This window comes from Saimiri boliviensis, chromosome 5 (assembly GCF_048565385.1).
Source record: "Saimiri boliviensis isolate mSaiBol1 chromosome 5, mSaiBol1.pri, whole genome shotgun sequence".
Taxonomy (NCBI): Eukaryota; Metazoa; Chordata; class Mammalia; order Primates; family Cebidae; genus Saimiri; species Saimiri boliviensis.
In genome coordinates, this window is record NC_133453.1 from 148,453,599 (window position 1) to 148,469,186 (window position 15,588).

The window sequence follows — 15,588 nt, forward strand, 5'->3', positions numbered from 1 at the left end:
TTAGCATTTTTTCAAAATAGACACAGGATCTCCTTCTGCACGTGGGCTGGAGTACAGTGGTTCTATCTTAGCTCACTGCAGTGTGGACCTCCTAAGCTCAAGCGATCCTCCTGCCTCAGCTTCCCAAGTAGCTGGGACTGCTACTGCAAGGTAAGGGTCACCATAGTGATGAGTACAGGGCCCTCTACAGATAGATCTTGCGATAACAACTCTCAAGACCGCGTGGGCAAGTGGGAATTTATAACCAAAGAGCAGGCTGGGAGGTCTGTGAATGGAAAATTACCAAGGAGAAACCTCAAAGGTTAGGGGGATTCTGACTAAACCAGCCTAACAGGATTTTTGCTGAAGACAGGCCAGGGTGATCAATCATCACTTGGGGGATGGTACAGGATGAGGAAGCTGGTCAGATATTGCGGGTTATCAGATATCAAAGGTGAGGAGGTTCTTGTAAAGCTGGATTTCACACCGGAGAAGGTTCAGGTATGTGACTGAAGTTTGATCAAGCAAAGGATCTTTGTCAGTGCACAGAAAACTAAGTTTTTATAAAATGTTCTCTCCGCCCCATCTATATGTACCCTTTTCATGGAACAAAAAGCACATTTAGCATGACTTCTACATTCATGTACTTGTATTTTGAATGACCTGATATATTTTTTCTCTTTACAATTCTCAACCTCAGCATATGTAAGTGGCACTTAGAAGGCAAGATTTCTTGAACATACTGTTCCACCAGAATCTTCTCTACAAATTGTCCTGCCCCTTTTCCCAGTGGCTGCAGCTACTTTCTCTTATGTAAGTAGAAATGCTGCATTACCTCCGGCCTCTTCCTCCTTAGCTTCCACTGGCATGCACATCCTGTCTAGTCAATGACCTCCTGTTATAAATGCTTACAAAACTTTTTTACTGAATCAGAAGTGTGTTGTGTTGCTCAAGCCATTTTCATTTTAATTACAATCCAATTGCATAATTTAATTCTTTCCCCACTTTTTGGTTACAGTGTTTGCATTTCTCCAGTCGTTCTACTTCATTCTAGTATATCCGTCTGGAAAGGGCCGTGGTTTCCCCACTTAAGTGTGCATTAGTATCACCTGGGGGCTTGTTAAACACAGCGTGCAAGCTCCATCCTGGGTTTCTAATTCTCAGGGTTTGATTTGTGGCATAAGAATTTGCATTTCTAACAAGTGACAGGATTGGTCTGAGGAACACACTTTGAGAGATGTGGGATTCAGGTTCACTAACCTGGGTTAGAGAAAATCAGAGAAGTGTGCCAGATCTGAGGAGGGAGCAGAGTTGAAGCCCAGTTTCAACATGTGAATGAGTGCTTTATATCCTCAAACTCCCTCAAGGGCTGGGGAATAAGGGAGAATGGGGGAGATAGAGGCATAAACTCAATCCCAGACCTGCGGATTTAGAATCCACGTGCTAATAATATTTCCAGTGTTTCGTATGTTTATTATACTTTGAGAATGACTGGACCAAATTGCCTCCAAAATCTTAAGTCCCAGCAGCAAAGCTCCGCTCAGAGAGCATTTGGATGGCTAATGCTTTGTGCCTGTGTTTTAAGTCAGCTGTTGTTTAAGGTTTGTTTTGGAGAGTTACCCAGGTGTAGCACCCTTCCAAGTAGATAAGGATTGAAAGACTATGTCTATACGTGGATGATCTTTTCCACACACTTCAGCACATTTTACTAATGGGTCAGTGACAGTCCATGATTTGTCTGGTGTAAAATATGAATTCTGGAAGTGGCATATATCCAAGGACAGCTATAGTATTCCAGTTGGTCAAGGCTCACGTTCATACAGGATCAGATCTGACCCAGAATCAACAGAACTGAAACTGCAAATTCAGCTTTCTGAAGGCTTCAGATGTAGCCATGGTTAAAGAAGATTGACACTAAGCAGGTGAGCAGAGTTTGCTTGAGGCTTACCCAGGAATTCGTGAGGATGCAGGTGCACGGTTTTGTGGGCCGAAAAGCACAGTTTTTGAAGAGCTGTAGTCCCTCTCGGAAGCTGTTCCTGCAGAGTAGCCATGGAATTGTGTTTGTCTGCCTTCGAGAAAAATCTTCCTTCGGTTAATATAAAGAAACAACTTATTTCCCAGGTAGGAGAGTGGAAGCAACTGTGATACAGAATCCTAAGGCATGGGGGTGAGTTGTAATCCAGGCAACGTGTAGAGTCCGGTTCCCCAAGTCATCCTGTGGTTGAAGGGCTCCACCCTAAGAAAGCGAGCCACCCAGGGCTTGGTAAATGACCTTATGATCAGCCCTTGGCCTGTTGACATGTCGTAACTGAGGCACAGGACCGGGTTCTTGCTTTGGATTTGCCAGTCAAATGACCAGTGCAGAAAGGGAAGAGAACATAGTCCTTCAGGCCAACTCCCTTGGCCTATTGAAACGTGCTCTTCTGAGCAGAGCCTGGTATTGCTGGGGATTGCCTGCAGTAGAGGATGTGTGTGTTACCAGTGTTAGTTGAGCACTTATTCTGTATCACCCACTGTTCCTGTTGCTTTCTATTTCCACCTGTTATATAGCAGCAACGATAAATATGCCATACAGGCCAGGCGCAGTGCTCATGCCTGTAATCCCAGCACTTTGGGAGGTTGAGGCACGTGGATCACCTGAGGTCAGGAATTTGAGACCAGCCTGGCCAACGTGGTGAAACCTGTCTCTACTTAAAAAAAAAAAAAAGTAGGCCGGGCGCGGTGGCTCAAGCCTGTCATCCCAGCACTTTGGGAGGCCGAGGCGGGTGGATCACGAGGTCAAGAGATCGAGACCATCCTGGTCAACATGGTGAAACCCCGTCTCTACTAAAAATGCAAAACATTAGCTGGGCATGGTGGCGCGTGCCTGTAATCCCAGCTACTCAGGAGGCTGAGGCAGGAGAATTGCCTGAACCCAGGAGGCGGAGGTTGCGGTGAGCCGAGATCACGCCATTGCACTCCAGCCTGGGTAACAAGAGCGAAACTATGTCTCGGAAAAAAAAAAAAAAAAAAAAAAAAAAAAGTACAAAAATTAGATGGGCCCTGTGGCAGGCTCCTGTAATGGCAGCTACTTGGGAGGCTAAGGCAGGAAATCTCTTGAACCTAGGAGGCCAAGGTTGCAGTGAGCCAAGATTGCACCATTTTACTCCAGCCTGGGTGACAAAAGTGAAACTCTGTCTCAGGGAAAAAAAAAAAAAGAAAAAGGGAAAATCCATACAAAAAGACTAAGAGCCTTGTACAGCCTCACACAGGAAACTGGCAGAGCTGGGGTATTAACTCAGGCATTCACAGTCTAGAGCAGGCGTCCCCAAACTACGGCCCGCAGGCGACATGCGGCCCCCTGAGGCCATTTATCCGGCCCCCGCCGCACTTCAGGAAGGGACACCTCTTTCATTGGTGGTCAGTGAGAGGAGCACAGTATGTGGCAGCCCTCCAGCGGTCTGAGGGACAGTGAACTGGCTCCCTGTGTAAAAAGTTTGGGGACACCTGGTCTAGATCCTCTACACATTTCACTGACATGAAAGCCAGAAATTTCAGGTCTACTACCTTGAACCCAGTATTTTTTCTCAAACTTTATTTTTTCTCAAACTTTATTTCTTGTGAGCTATACATAGGGAAAAAAATGGTATAAAATACAGTACTGCTTTGCAAATATATGATCTAATAATACCCAAGTCAAGAAAGAAGTGATCCTGGCCTCCCGCTTTCCTAGGTATCCCTTCCAAATCGTGACCTTTTCTTCTGACTGAGATGAATCCTCTTTGTAATTTTATTCCTTGTGATTACATATTTAAGCTACAGGAAAACAGCGTTAATGTAGTTTTGCTTATTCTTAACTGTATGTATTATTTTGTCTTTTCCACTTGATACTGCATTTTCTGGATTTATCCATGTTGTGTGTAATTCCAGCTTCTTAATTTTCATTGTCTGATAGTGTTCTCTTGTTATATATAATATATACAGCACGTATCTATCTCACGATATATATATACAGAGTGTGTGTGTGTATCACTATATGTAGGTATACATACATATCGTTATCCTGTTTCCTTATCTATCCTACAGTAGGCAGATTTTGTTTTTTTTTTTTTTTTGAGACGGAGTTTCACTCTTGTTACCCAGGCTGGAGTGCAATGGTGCGATCTCGGCTCACCGCAACCTCCGCCTCCTGGGTTCAGGCAATTCTCCTGCCTCAGCCTCCTGAGTAGCTGGGATTACAGGCACAAGCCACCATGCCCAGCTAATTTTTTGTATTTTTAGTTGAGACGGGGTTTCACCATGTTGACCACGTTGGTCTCGATCTCTCGACCTTGTGATCCATCCGTCTCGGCCTCCCAAAGTGCTGGGATTACAGGCGTGAGCCACCGTGCCCGGCCTGGCAGATTTTTTTTTTTTATCTCTGTTGCCCAAGCTGAATGGAATGCAGTGATGCAATCTTGGCTCACTGCAACCTCGGCCTTCTGGGGTGAAGTGATTTTCCTGCCTCAGCCTCCCAAGTAGCTGGGACTACAGATGCCCACCATCACACCCAGCTAATTTTTGTATTTTTAGTAGAGACAGGGTTTTACCATGTTGTCCAGACTAGTCTCAAACTCCTGACCTCATGTCATCTGCCCGCCTCAGCCTGCCAAGGTGCCGGGATTACAGATGTGAGCAGATCCCATCTATACCTGATGATTGTTTGGGTTGTGTCTAGTCTATAGTTATCACCAACACAGCAGTCGTAATCACTGAAGTACGTGTATCCTGGGTATGCATCTCTCAAGGATCTGTAACTGCAAGTGGAATTGATGGATCTTCAATTCAGATGTTGCTCATGGCAGCGTTAATTATAACAGTCACTTTGGTAAACTATGCTATTACCTACAAAACCATGTGTACCTTACGTTCGCACCAGCCATTCTACTGTGTTGTTTAGGCCATGGAAAATTACATGCACAGTTGATGAAAAGACATGTATTTAAATGTTTATAGCAGCATTATTTGTAATAGCCAAAAAACTGGAAATAATGCAGAGTGGGTAAGTAAATGGTATATGAATTCAGTGGAATTCAACAATAAATAATAAAAAATTGTGAATTGTATCTACATGTGAAAACCTTGACGAATTTTATAAACACAAAGTTAAGCAAAATAATTGAGACAAAAAATATACTTGTCTGAGTCCATCTCTGTAACATTCAGAAGTAGTCAGTGTGAAAAGTCAGGATGGTGGTAAACTGAAAAGGAGAGAGGCTGTTTTGGGAAGGGTTCACTTGGGTCTTCTCAGTTGCTGGAGTTCACTGTGATAAATTTAGAATTGGTTTATTTTTACTGCTTGTAATAACTATATTATGTAATATATGTTATATATATATATGTATATATAGAGAGAGAGAGACTGAGAGAGTTGGTTTGTTTGAGACAGAGTCTCGCTCTGTCACCCAGGCTGGATTCCTTAGTAGACACAGGGTTTCACCATGTTGCCCTGGCTGATCTCAAACTCCTGAGCTTGTGAGTCTTTCCTCCTGTACAGGAGGGAAGACCTTTCCTCTACTCTCTGAGAATTCAACAATTGAGTCCATGAAAGAAACTGACAGTAGTCAGATTAATGAATGAAGAGGTATACAAATTAGGTATGGGCAGAGGGACATCACATGAAAGAAAAGTGAATTATCTTAGAACCCAGTGAGATCCAGAAGCTTATGTACCCTCTGCTTAGGACACAGGGTATAGATGATAATGTAACTTAGGGGAGAGTAAACAGTTTTGGGGAAAGATAAACAGACTGTCAGAATAACAGGTAACAGTCCGTGACAAAGTCTGCATGTGTTGAGGTCTCCTCTCCTCTCCTGTGATAGGAACCAATCTTCCCTGGTTGGTGAGTTTCCTGGGGAGGGGATTCATGATAATTAAGTTCCTTTTGGATAATCTGTCTTTAGATAAGGAAACTCACAGAAAACCTCTGCCTGCATGAGCTGTACCCCAAGTATCCTCAGTTCAAAGTAATTCACATACCAAAGCATATTTTGGGGTGGAGATCCTCCTACTTCAGTCTCTCAAGTAGCTGGAACCACAGGCATGCACCATCATGCCCTGCTAATTTTTTTTTATTTTTCACAGAGACAGAGTCTCACCAGGTTGCCCAGGCCAGTCTCCTGGCCTCAAGTGATCCTCCTACCTCTGTCTCCCAAACAGCTGAGACTACAGGCATGAGTCACCATGCCCAGGCTAGGGGTGGCATTTCCTGAATTCCTTCAGTCCTATTGGGGAAATGTGCAGGCAGGAAGAAAAAAAGAGTACCTCCGTCCACAACCGGGTCTTGCTGAGCTTTGCTTGGCAGAATAGAGCCTTAGACCCAGCCGTGTGAAAGCTGGGACATGACAATTGTTGATAAATGTCTGCACATCTGATAGAAGGTTCAACCTCTGAGCTGTGATGATTTTTCCATTTACCTAATTCCAAATTCTGTTAGTTTCAACTCTCTGTTGGACTATGAACACAGTTAAGTACACAAATCATTTTTATCTGTTGACTTAAGTGGAATTGTATACGAAGGCTTTACTGAAGTTATTCAGGGTTGAGTTGGGAAAAGTTAAATTTCAACCTCTTTTAAGAAAAATATTGATGCTTCCAAATCCATGGTATATGTGTGGCTTATTAGTTTATGAAGGGCCCCTGGGAGAAAGGACATTTCCAGTGTTTTATGTCAATCATAGGAAAATGCACTATATGCTTTTTGTAATTCTTTGATTCTCAAAAGTAGGATTATGGCTAGGCACGGTGGCTCACACTTGTACAGCACTTTGATAGGCTGAGATGGGAAGATCGCTCAAGGCCAGGAGTTCGAGACCAGCCTGGGTTACATAGCAAGACGCCATCTCTACAAAAAGAAAAATGTTTGATTGCTTCCCCCCACCACCCCGCAACACTTCCCTGGCCCCACAGCCCAGTTCCTCTGCTTTCATTTCTGGTGTATCTTACTCTATAAAGTTTTCAAAACTGCCTTTCCAGAGTCCTTCTTTTCTTTTTATGAATTTATTGTTGTTGTTGTTTTTAATTAAAAGACAGGGTCTCATTCTGTTGCCCAGGCTGGGGTGTAGTTGTGTGATCCTTACAGCCTCAACCTCCAAGTGATCCTCCCATCTCAGCCTCCCCAGTAGCTGGGACCATAGGTGCATACCATCATGCCCAGCTAATTTTTTTTTTTTTTTGTGAGACTGAGTTTTGCTCTTGTTACTACTGGTAGGTTATTGCTTTTAGGCCCTTTCATATTTACAGGATATAAAGATATAGTTATATGTGTATAACTATGTATTGTCTATATATGTGTGTATACGTGTGTGTATATCTCATGTATTTATAGTGATGTTTTTCATTCCAATCTATGCTGTAGGGTTTTTCCTTGCCTTCCCTATTTGCAGAGCTTCTTTCCACATTGAGAACCTTCTCTTCCAATGTGTGTCACCCCATTTCTGTCTCATCTCTTTCCCTACTCTCCCCCTTGCCTCCCATGGTCCCCTTTCCTCCCCCCAGTTGCCAGTCAAGAGGAGCATCATGCACACATCACAGATTTAACATTAAGCTTTTACAATTTTCTGAGAAATGTAAGCAGCCTTCTGAAGTGAAAGTGGCGAGGTCTAGGAAGATGGGGAATGCTTGTAGGTACCTGGGAAGCTCAGGGAAGCTGCAGGCACTCTGTCAGCTGGGTGTCCTCTCGTGAGGGTGGCAGACTGTCTTCCTGAGTTCCGGATGACATAAACAGCACAGGGCCCTGGACTGACGCCCAGCCAACCCCCGATCAGGCTGCCACACGACTTCCTGAAAAGGCACAAACACATTTTCTTCCAAGTGGAGTCCAGCATATTTTACTTTCCTGTTGAATGGTGGACAGCAGGGGCGTAGGGTCCATGTGACAATTTTTCTGTCAGCATCAGTTTCTGCAAGAGCAAAAATTACATTTTTTTCAAATAAAAGCAGATAAGGCAGTAACAAGTTTGCTCCAAGAATCATCCTGAACATATGTACATCTATTATGTATCCATAAAAAGCATTCTCTAGATTAAAAAATATAAAAATTACACCACAGTCCAAAAAATTTTTTTTAAAAAGGCAACTCTGTTCAGGATTCATCGTTCATAGTGATTAGGTCTGTGAGTAAATGTTAAATACATGATTTATTGTTTTTTTTCATTTCAATGATGAGATGGAGAAATATATTTTACATGAGGGGTAAAAAATATTTTATGCATAGATATTTTTTTATTTTGCCTATGTCCTTAAATTCTCAGAATATAGATTATTGTCTTCAGAAATCCGTCTAGGTTCACCTATGCCTTATTAGAACTCAGCTTTGCTGGGTGTGCTGCAACATCTGTAATCCCAGCACTTTGGGAAGCTAAAGAGGGAAGATCGTTTGAGCACAGGAATTTGAGACCAGCCTGGGAAACATGGTGAAACCCTGTCTCTACATAGGCATGATGGTGCATGCCTATAGTCCCAGCTACTCAAGAGGCTGAGGCAGTGAGCCCCAGCAGGTGCGGTGAGCCGAGATCACACCACTGCACTCCAACCTGAGTGACAGGGTGAGACCCTGTCTCAAAAAACAGCACACCGAGCTTTAATACATTCTATAAAACTTTCTAGGGCTGGGCGTGGTGACTCAAGCCTGTAATCCCAGCACTTTGGGAGGCCGAGGCGAGTGGATCACGAGTTCGAGAGATCGAGACCAGCCTGACCAACCTGGTGAAACCCCGTCTCTACCAAAAATACAAAAAATTAGCTGGGCATGGTGGCACGTGCCTGTAATCCCAGCTACTCAGGAGGCGGAGGCAGGAGAATTGCTTGAACCCAGGAGGTGGAAGTTGCGGTGAGCCGAGATCGCGCCATTGCACTCCAGCCTGGGTAACAAGAGCGAAACTCCGTCTAAAAAAAAAAAAAAACTTTCTAGTTCAGAGTACATTTAACAAATTCTATAAAACTTTTTTCTAGTTGAGAGTGCAACAAGCTAACTTTTTTAAATGTCATATTCTTTGATTACTAGGAATTCGTTTGCAATTCACTTTGCTTCTGATTGTTATTTTTGCCTGGCACAACATTTCCCTCCTTGGCTCCTGTCTATATTAGTAACACTGCCAGGATATATTGAATGATTTTATTTCAGTTTTTTTCTACCTTAATTATGTTAAAGAAAAAAATCTGGATATTAGTGGTAAGGACACATTTTAATCACTAATAACTATTGTAATAGTGAAGAGAGTCCAGCATGAATTGAACTCAACTTTGGTGTATACAGAGGTGACTGGGTGTTTTAAAGGAAGAATGAAGCTGGGTGTGTACTGGACACTGGAATGAAGCTACTGGAGAGGCTGGGGCAAAAGAATTGAGTCGGGGATTTGAGACCAGCCTGGGCAATACATTAAGACCTAGGCTGGGCGGGATGGCTCATGCCTGTAATCCTACACTTTGGGAGGTAGAGACAGGTGAACGGCTTGAGTTCTGGAGTTTGAAACCAGCCTGGGCAACATCATGAAACCCTATCTCTACAAAAACTAGCAGGGAATGGTGGCATGTGGCTGTAGTCCCAGCTACTTAGGGGATTGAGGTGGGATTATCCCTTGAACTGAGGAGGCAGAGGTTGCAGTGAGCCAAGATCTTACCACTTCACTGTAGCCTGGGTGACAGAGTCAGAGCTTGACTTTAAAAAAAAAAGTGTGTGTTGGGGGGGCTTTGGCTGGCTCACCCCCAAAGGGAAACTGAGGGAATAGGAGGGGGTTGAGTTGGGAGGATATGCTCAGTTGAGTCACGGAAGTAAAAATTTACCAAAAGTGGCTGGTCCATGTAAAACTCTTCTGGGATTGCTAACTGGTGCTTTTTGAAGTTAGGCTGTGACCCTCCCACGGTGGCCAGGAGAGAGGCCCTATCTTCTGGTGTTGGCTGAAACAAACAGTGCATTCATTCGGGAGCCTTCACTTTTTTCAGGCAGGCTATTTAAGGGGGATAGGGTCAACTAGGGGATGTGGCTTTGAGCTGCTACAATCTATGTCAGTATTTTATTCAAATCTTTATAGGCCAAGGTTAAGACCTAAGTGGTTTCTTTGTTTTTTGAGATGGAGTTTCATTCTTGTTGCACAGGCTAAAGTTCAATGGCATGATCTTGGCTAACTGCAACCTCCACCTTCTGGGTTCAAATGATTCTCCTGCCTCAGCCTCCCGAATACCTGAGATTACAGGTGCTTGCCACCAACACCTGGGCAATTTTTGTATTTTTAGTAGAAACGGGTTTTCACCATGTTGGCCAGGCTGGTCTTGAACTCCTGACCTCAGGTGATCCACCCACTTCAGTCTTTCAAAGTGCTGAGATATAGGCATGAGCCACCGTGCCCAGCCTAAGACCTATTTGAGAAGGCAGCTCAGAGAAACCTGGCTAGAGTTTGGCCAAGAAGACTATCTCTGTCAATTACAATGTGTCTTCCACAAGTAAGAGTCATTGAGTCTGTAATTTTTTTTTTTTTGAGACAGTTTCACTCCTGTTCTTCAGGCTGGAGTACAGTGACACAATCTTAGCTCACTGCACACTCGGCCTCTCAGGTTCAAACAATTCTCCTGTCTTAGCCTCCAGTGTAGCTGGGATTACAGGCATGTGCCACCACACCCAGCTAATTTTGTATTTTTAGTAGAGATGGGGTTTCACAATGTTGGTCAGACTGGCCTCGAACCCCTGGCCTCAGATGATCCACCCGCCACAGCCTCCCAAAGTGCTGATTGCAGGCATGAGCCACTATGCCTGGCCAAGTCTGTAATCTTGATTGAAAGTTGACTTTTGGCTGGGCATGGAGTTCATACCTATAATCTCAGAGCTTTGGGAGACTGAGGGAGGAGGATTACTTGGGTCCAGGAGTTTGAGAGCAGCCTGGGCAATGTAGGGAGACCTCTTATCTACAAAAAATAAAATTAGCTGGGCTTGGAGGTGTGTGCTTGTAGTCCTAGCTACTTGACAGAATGAAGTGTGAGGATCATTTGAGCCTGGGAGGTTGAGGCTGCACTTAGCCAAGATCCATCCACTGTGCTGTAGCCTGGGCAGAATGAGACCCTGTCTCAAAAAAGAAAAGAAAAAAAGTTTACTTTTTGCCAGCCCCTTTGCCAGCTGTTTGGAAAGCATCTGTGGCTCTGGAGGGCAGCTGGTAAAAAAAAAAAAAAAAAAAAAAAAAAAAAGAGGCAAAAACTTAGATAGGCCTGATATCTACAAGAGTATAATGAGCTCAGTTTGTTGTGTGTAGGAGTCCAGAGGAGAATGGCTAGGAGGGGATTCTTAGGGAACGTAGGAGGAATTGATGGCCTTTCACAGACAAGGGACCTGAACACATCAAAGGAATTGCCAGAAGGGCAGAAGTCCTGACTTACACAGATGTAAGGGGAAACAGAGAAGGAGACAAGGAATGGGGTTCACCAGGTGGTCAGGCTCATTGAGTAGAGGGTACGTGGCATTCATCAAAGGATTTTTATAGAGGCAGTCTTCTGGTGAGATGTGGGGAAGTCCACAGACTAATTGGGAAAACCGAAAGAATGAAATCGTGGAGACAAATGTAGGGACTGACTGAGTCTGTGTTAATTTATACCAGGGATCTGCCAAGTGCAACCTGTGGCTAAATTTGGACTGCTATGCATATGTACATGGTCTGTGAGCTAACAAAGTTTTTTATGTTTTTAAATACTTGAGCCAGGTGTGGTGGCTCACGTCTGTAATCCCAGCAATTTGGTAGGCTGAGGCTAGCAATTCACCTGAGGTCAGGAGTTCGAGACCAGCCTGGCCAACATGGTAAAACCTGTCTTTATTAAAAATACGGAATTTAGCCAGGCATGGTGGTGCATATCTGTAATCCCAGCTACTCAGGAAGCTGAGGCAGGAGAATTGCTTGAACCTGGGAAGCGGAGGTTGCAGTGAGCCAAGATTATGGCATTACACTCCAGCCTGAGCAACAGAGCGAGACTCTGTCTCAAAAAATCAAATCAAATAAATAAAAACTTGAAAAAAGCAAAAGAATACTATTTAATAAAAATTACCTAAGATGCAAATTTCAGAGTCCATAAGTGAAGTTTTATTGGAATACACCCATGTCCACTTGTTTACACGTTGTCTGTGGCTGCTTTCACACTACAGAGGTTGAATAGTTGTGAGCGATTGCCCTCAGAACCTAAAATATTTACTGTCTGGCTCTCCTTTCTACCAAAGAAGGTTGCTGATCTCTGGCTGATTCACTGATTGACTATTATTTGAAACGGGGTCTCACTCTGTCATCTAGGATGTAATGCATTGGCATCATCTCAGCTCACTACAACCTCTACCTCGCAGGCTCTACTGATTCCACCTCAGCCTCCTGAGTAGCTGGAACCACAGGCGCATGGCACCAGTCCCAGCTAAGTTTTTGTATTTTGGTAGAGATGGGGTTTCACCATGTTTCCCAGGCTAGTCTCGAACTCCTGAGCTCAAGTGATCTGCCTGCCTCAGCCTCTCAAAGTGCTGGGATTATAGGCATGAGCCACCATGCCTGGCTGACCTCTGATTTATATGGCCAGGTGGGGACAGGTACTCAGTTGCTTGTGCATAGGTTGTAGGGAGATTGTAAGTTAGTAATATAAGAGGGCTTTCATCATAGAGGTTTCAGTCTAGTAGAAGTTAAATTTTTGTGCCGGGTACAGTGGCTCATGTCTGTAATCCCAGCACTTTGGGAGGCCAGGGTGAGCAGATTGCCTGAGCTCAGGAGTTCGAGACCAGCCTGGACAACATGGTGAAACCCTGTCTTTACTAAAACACAAAAAATTAGCTGGGCATGGCGGCATGCGCCTGTAGTCTCAGCCACTCAGGAAGCTGAGGCAGGAGAATTGCTTGAACTGGGGAGGTGGAGGTTACAGTGAGCTGAGATCTCGCCACTGCACAGTGAAACCCCATTTCTCCTAAAAATACAAAAGTTAGCCTGTTAAGCCAGGCAGAGTGGCGTGCATGTAGTCCCAGCTACTCGAGAGGCTGAGGTAGGAGAATCACTTGAACCCAGGAGGCGGAGGTTGCAGTGAGCTGAGCACGCGCCAGTGCACTCCAGCCTGGCGACCGAGCGAGACCTTGTCTCAAAAAAAAGGAGAAAAAAAAAAAAGAATACAAATAGACAATAGTGTGATGTGGCAATATAGATACACAAAATATCACCATTAGATATATGTGTGTGTATATATATATATATATATATATATATATATATATATATATTTGTTTGTTTTTTTGAGACGGGATCTTGCTCTGTCACCCTGGCTGAAGTGCAATGGCACCATCTTGGCTCACTGCAACCTCCGCCTCCCAGGTTTAAGGGATTCTCCTTCCTCAACCTCCTGAGTAGCTGGGATTACAGGCGTGCGCCATACTCCTGGCTAATTTCTGTATATTTAGTAGAGACGGGGTTTCAATATGTTTACCAGGCTGGTCTGAAACTCCTGACCTCAAATGATCCACCAGCCTCAGCTTCCTAAAGAGCTGGGATTACAGGCGTGCGCCATACTCCTGGCTAATTTCTGTATATTTAGTAGAGACGGGGTTTCAATATGTTTACCAGGCTGGTCTGAAACTCCTGACCTCAAATGATCCACCAGCCTCAGCTTCCTAAAGAGCTGGGATTACAGGCGTGCGCCATACTCCTGGCTAATTTCTGTATATTTAGTAGAGATGGGATTTCAATATGTTTACCAGGCTGGTCTCAAACTCCTGACCTCAAATGATCCACCAGCCTCAGCTTCCTAAAGTGCTGGGATTACAGGTGTGAGCCACTGCACCTGGCTTGGTCCATTTAAAAATCACCTTTATTTAGAATGTTGATTCTAGGAGTCTTTCCTTCTTTCTTTCTTTCTTTTTCTTTTTTTTTTTTGGGGTCGGGGGAGACAGGCTTGTTATGTCACCCTGGATGGAGTGCAGTGGCACAATCTTGGCTCACTGCAACCTCCACCTTCCAGGTTCAAGTGAGTCTCTTGCTTCAGCCTCACAAGTAGATGGGATTACAAACATGCACCACCATGCCCAGCTAATTTTTGTATTTTCAGTAGAGACAGGGTTTCACCATGTTGGCAAGGCTAGTCTCGAACTCTTGGCCCTCTGTGATCTACTCACCTCGGCCTCTCAAAAATACTGTATTTACAGGCATGAGCCACTGTGCCTGGCCCAGGAGTCTTATATCTAATTGGACTATTAACCCCTTATCAAATAAATGATTTACAAATATTTTCTCCTATTCTGTGTGTTGCCTTTTCATTCTGTTGATTGTATCCTCTGATGCACAGAAGGTTTTGATTGTGACAAACTCCAATTCATCTATTTTTGTGTTTCCTTAGCTTTTGGTGTTGTAGTCAAGAAATCAGTGCCAAATCCAATGTTATGAAGCTTTTTTCTGACAGTTTTATAGTTTTATAGTTTTAGGTCTTGTATTTAGGTCTTTGATCCATTTCAAATTCATTTTTGTATATGATATAAGGAACAGGTCCAACTTCATTCTTTTACATGTAGATATCCAGTTTTCCCAGTACCATGTGTTAAAAAGTCTATCTTTTCCCCACTGAAGGTCTTGGCACATGTCGAAAATCATTTGACCATATGGGGAGTTTATTTCTGGGCTCTCTATTCTATTCCAGTTGCCTATGTTCTGCATTCTTTTTAAAAAATATTTTTAGTCTTTACATTTCAGAATCAGCATTTCTAATGTGACTTGAAGGACTAAATGCAGTGAGGAAGATTGTTAATCATCCTATTCTGGCTAGCAGTTCTGACAACTTTGATGCTGTAGGCGAGGTATCTAAGGCAGGTGTCATCACATTTTCTCTCTAAAGGAACTGTGTGTGTGTGTGTGTGTGTGTGTGTGTGTGTGTGTGTGTGTGTGTAAAAGAGGGTGAGATTTATTTTAAATTTATTTTAAGAAACTGGCTTACATGATGATAGTCTTACAAGTTGAAAATCTGCAGAGTAGGCTGGCAGTCTGTAGACCCAGAGAAGAGTTGCATTGTTAAGCGTTAAGTCTGAAATTAGTCTGAAGGCAGAATTCCCTCTCTTCCTCAGAATATCTTAATTTGTTTTCTTTTCTTTTCTTTCTTTTTTTTTTTTTTTTTTTTTGAGGTAGAGTCTCGCTCTATTGCCCAGGCTAGAGTGCAACAGTATGATCTCGGCTCACTGCAACCTCTGCCTCCCAGTTCAAGCAACTCTCCTGCCTTAGCCTCCTGAGTAGCTAAGAACACAGGCCCATGCCACCATGCCCAGCTAACTTTTGTAAGTTTAGTAGAGATGGGGTTTCACCATGTTGGCCAGGCTGATCTCGAACTCCTAACCTCAGGTGATCCATCCACCTAAGCTTCCCAAAGTGCTGGAATTACAGGCATGAGCCACTGCGTCTGGCCTTAATCTGTTTTCTCTTAAGGCTTCCAACAAATTGGATGAAGTCCACCCACATTTTGGAGGGTATTGTGCTTTACTCAAAGTTTACTGACATAAATGTTAACGTCATCCAAAAAATACCTTCATGGCAATATTCAGACTGGTGTTTGGCCATATGTCTGGGACCAGCCAGGTAGATATAGAAAATGTAACATCACAAGTTCACCTAT

General features: G+C 43.7%; 1 protein-coding gene across 4 annotated transcripts in view; it reads left to right on the forward strand.

The window, feature by feature from the left end:
* Positions 1 to 15,588, forward strand: part of LOC120368057 (nuclear pore-associated protein 1) — a 192,541-nt gene that overhangs the window by 151,870 nt on the left and 25,083 nt on the right. For 2 of the 4 annotated variants that reach the window (XM_074398629.1, XM_074398630.1), the window contains 2 exons: positions 5 to 150; positions 680 to 792. The exons of 1 other annotated variant lie outside the window; for it this stretch is intronic. The gene's annotated coding sequence lies outside the window, so the exon portion shown is untranslated. The remainder of the gene's footprint in view (positions 1 to 4; positions 151 to 679; positions 793 to 15,588) is intronic. One more of the 4 variants, XM_074398628.1, reaches the window with a different exon arrangement.